We start from the raw sequence: 4,656 nt of genomic DNA on the forward strand, positions 1-4,656 counted from the left end.
GGGGTGGGGGTGGGGGGGGGTGGTGGGGGTAGGGGGGGGGTGGTGGGGGGGGAGTTCGGGGTGGGTGGAGGAACGGTCGGGAGGGGGGGGTGGTGAAGGGGGGGTGGATGGGAGGATAGGGGCGTGATGTGGGTGGAGGTGGGGGGGGTGGGGGAGTGGCGAACGGGGACGGGTGGGGGAGGGGGGTGGGAAAGGGGGAGGAGTAGGTGGTGAGGCGTTGGAGGGGGGGGGTGAGAGGGGGGCATGGAGTGGGTGGGGGGGGGTGGTGGGGATTGGGGTTGTGTGGGGGGGGGAGTGATGGGTGGGGGGTGGAGGGTGGGGGGGTTGGGTAGGGGTGGATTGGGGTGGGGCTCGATGCGTGTAGGGGGAGTTGTTGGGGGGTGGGGAGGGGGTAGGGGTGGGGGGGGAATGTTGAGGGTGGAACGGGGTGGTGGGGGGGGGGGGGAGGTGGCGGTGGGGGTGTGGGGGGTAGTTGAGGGGGGGTCAGGTGGGGGGTGGAGGGGGGGGGGGGGTGGGGTGGGGGAGGGGGTGTGGTGTTGGCGAGGGGTGTGGGGGGGAGTGGTAGGTAGGGGGGAGTGAGGGTGGGGGGTGGGGTGGGGCTGTGGGGGGGGGGTGTGGGCGTGGGGGGAGTGGTGGTGGGGGGGGGGGGGAGTTGGAAGTGTGGGTGGTAGGTGGAGTTAGGGGGGGGGGTGGTCGGGGGGGGGGGGGTTGGTGGGGGCGGGTGGGGGTCGGGGGGTGGTGTGGGGTGGGGTAGGTGGGGGGGGTGTGAGGGTTGGGTGGGGGTGGATGGAGGGGAGTGAGGGGGGGGAAGGGGGTGGTGAGGGGTGGGGGGGTGGGGGGGGGGTGGGTGGGGGGGTGGGGGTGGGGGGGGGGGGGGGGGGGGGGGGGTGGGGGGGTGGGGGTGTGGGTGTGGGGGGTGGGGGGGTGGGGGGGGGGGGGGGGGGGTGTGGGGGTGGGGGGGTGGGGGTTGGGGGGGTGGGGGGGGGGGTGGGGGGGGGGGTGGGGGTGGGGTGGTGGGAGGGGGGTGGGTGTGGGGGTGGGCGTGGGTGATGGGGGTGGGGGTGGGGGTGGGGGTGGGGGTGGGGGTGGGGGTCGGGGGGTGGGGGTGGGTGTGGGGGTGGGGTGGGGGGAGGGGGTGGGGGTGGGGTGGTGGGGGTTGGGGGTGGGGTGGGGGTGTGAGAGAGAGGGAAGAAGAAGACACGTCGGTGGGGGGGGGGAGTGTGTGCGTTACCCGTTCCAGTTCCACGTTCACGTTAAATGTTAAAGTTAACGTTAAAGTTCAGTTACCAGTTAAAGTTAAAGTTTCCAAGTTAAAGTTAAGTTAAAGTTAAAGCTTAAAGTTTACAGTTCACCGTACAAGTTTAAACAGTTAAATGTTAAAGTTACAGTTAAAGTACAGTTCCACAGTTAAAGTTCAATTTTCAAAGTTAAGTTAACCGTTACAAGTTAAAGTTCAATAAGTGCTAAAAGTTCAAGTAAAGTTTAAAGTTCAACGTTCTAAGTTTAAAAAGTTTCAGTTAACGTTACAAGTTAACGTTAAAGTTACAGGATAAAGTTAAAGTTAACGTTAAAGTTAACACGTTAAAAGTAAAAGTTCAAGTTCAACGGTTAACGTTACAACGTTAACGTTACAGTTAACAGTTATAGTTACAGTTAAAGTTAACAGTTAAAGTAAAAAGTTCACGTTAAGTTAAATTAAAGTGAAAGTTAAAGTTAAAGGTAAAGTTACAGTTAAAGTTAAAGTTAACGTTAAAGTCTTAAAGTTCACAGTTTAACGTTAAAGTATACAAGTTCAAGTAAAGTTAAAGTTTAAAGTTAAAGTTCAAGTTAATAAAGTTCAAGTTTAAAGTTAGTGCAACGTTTCAAGTTAAAGTTTAAAGTTTAAAGTTAAGATACAGTTTAAAGTTCACAAGTTAAACAGTTAAAGTTAAAGTCAAGCTATAAAGTTAACGTTACGTTTACAAGATACAACGTTCCAAGTTCCCGTTACCGTACAACGTTACAGTTCAAGTTACGTTCAAGTTAAAGTTAAAAGTTTCACGTTAAAGTTAAAGTTAAAGTTAACAGTTAAAGTTCTAAAGTTACAGGTTCCAGATTCACGTTCAAAGTTACCGTTAACAGTTAAAGTTTAAAGTTAAAGTTAACGTGTCAAAGGTTACATAGTTCACAGTTAAACGTTAAAGTTAAAGTTCAATGTTCAAGTTACGTTCCCAGTTAAAGTTCCGTCACGTTCCCGTTACCAGTTCTACGTTTACAAGTTAAAGTTAAGCTTACAGTTCAAGTTAAAGTTATAGTTACAGTTACAGTTTCCCGTTCACGTTAAGTTTAACGTTAAAGTTACGTTTAAAAAACAAAAGTTCACGTTCCAGTTAAACGCTTAAAGTTCAAAGTTAAAGTATACGTTCATAGATACAGTTAAAGTTAAAGTTACGTTAAAAGTTACAAGTTTAAAAGTTACAGTTCACGTTAAGTTAAACTAAAGTTAAAGTTAAAGTTAAAGTTAACGTTAAAGTTACCCGTACAAGTTTCAAGTTCCAGTTCACGTTACCGTTACCGATACCGTAACGTTACCAGTTCCACGTTAAGTGTAACGTTAAAGTTAAAGTTAAAGTTCCCGGGTTACCGTTCTCAAGGTTTCTCTAGTATACCGTTACAGATACAAGCTGTATAGCGTTAAAGCTTCCTAGTAAAGTTAACAACAGTTAAAGTAAACGTTAACGTTTACAGTTAAAGTTAAAGTTAACGTTACAGTTAAGTTCAACGTTCAAGTTAATGTTTAAAGTTAAAGTTAAAGTTCAACAGTTAACTTAACGTAAACGTTTACCGTTCAAGTACAAAGTTAAAGTTACCGTTAACGTTAACGTAAAAGTTAACGTTAACGTTAAAGTTAAAAGTTAAGTTACAGTTACAGTAACCGTTACAGTTCACTTTCCATATTATACCACGTTTCCCGTTCACCGTTACCGTATCCAGTTCCACTTATCAAGAAAACGTTCCACGAACCGTTACAGTATTACACAGATCCCCGTTCCCGATTCCCCTTTTCCCTACCAGTATCCTAGTTCCACGAAACCAGTACCAACAGTTCAACGTTACCGTAAACAAGTTCCCTTTCACGTCCCCGTTACCCCGGATTCCACGATCCCGATCCCCGTAATCCAGTTCCCATTACCCGTTACCTGTTACCGTTCCCCGTTCCTTAACTAACCCTAACCCTAACCCTAACCCTAACCCTAACCCTAACCCTAACCCTAACCCTAACCCTAAACCCTAACCCTAACCCTAACCCTAACCCTAACCCTAACCCTAACCCTAACCCTAACCCTAACCCTAACCCTAACCCTAACCCTAACCCTAACCCTAACCCTAACCCTAACCCTAACCCTAACCCCCTAACCTAACCCTAACCCTAACCCTAACCCACCCTAACCCTAACCCTAGAGACTCCATTCCAGCATTTCTGAATTCAGCGTCCCCGATAATGGGGGGGTAGGTCGTGGTCCCATCTCTCTACGACCTTCCCTCGAGGATGATCAAAATGATCATCGTGGTTATTACCCCTATACCTAACCCTAACCCTAACCCTAACCCTAACCCCTAACCCTAACCCTAACCCTAACCCTAACCCTAACCCCTAACCCATTTTTCACACTTTTCTCAAAACACACTTCTCGCGATATCTGGCCAACGCAATGTCCCACTGACCTCACACCCCAGTCCAGGCACTTGTCTACTCGAGACCTCTCTGTACATACCCAACATGACCCATTTCGGTCACCATCGAAATCACTTCCGGTGCTCGACCAATCGTGTTCAGAATTGCCTGAAACATATAGTGGTCAACTTTCCTGGGGACCGCCCACCCATACATATGACCATGTAACACTTAGAACAATTTTCACTCCATGCATTCCTATGGGGGATTTTAATTGGCCCATAACTTTTGATAGGAAGGTCCTACAGACTTGGTTCCGGTCTCTATCGATCGGGCGTGCTCGATAATGGGGGGGTAGACACCAAGTTTGACCACCTATGACGTAGCGTTATCGAGTCAACATGCATATAAGTACTAGACAAAATGGTTTTTTGCTGATAACTCCGCCCCTGAATGTCGTAGGAGGTCGGGGCTGGTATCAAACGATTCCCCTTGATGAGACGCATCTGTAAGGTGTCCTCCTTTTTTCGATCAGACGCTCCTATCAAAAGTTATTCAAAAAAGTCTAATCCTCCAGGGTCTAATCGTGGCTAAAACCCCTGTTCCTAACCCTGGACATGTCAGTTTTACTAACCTTAACCACTCCCTGGCACATGCTGGACACTGGACTCTTGCCTAAACTTAACCACTCGGGCCATTTTTCACTATGTCGCAAAACACACTTCTCGCGATATCTGACCAGGGGAATGTCCCACTGACCCAACACCCCAGTCCAGGCACTTGTCTACTCGAGACCTCTCTGTAGATACCCAACATGACCCAATTTCACGACCATCACAATCACTTCCGGTCGGGGACCAATCATGTTCAGAATCGCCTGAAACATATAGTGGTCAACTTTCCTGGGGACCGCCCACCCATACATAGACACTCAAACACTTTGAACAATTTTCACTCCATTCATTCCTATGGGGGATTTTCATTGGCCCATAACTTTTCAT

Source organism: Trachurus japonicus, chromosome 1 (genome assembly GCF_045865225.1).
Source record: "Trachurus japonicus isolate A0001 chromosome 1, Traja_1.0".
In the NCBI taxonomy this organism is placed as follows: domain Eukaryota; kingdom Metazoa; phylum Chordata; class Actinopteri; order Carangiformes; family Carangidae; genus Trachurus; species Trachurus japonicus.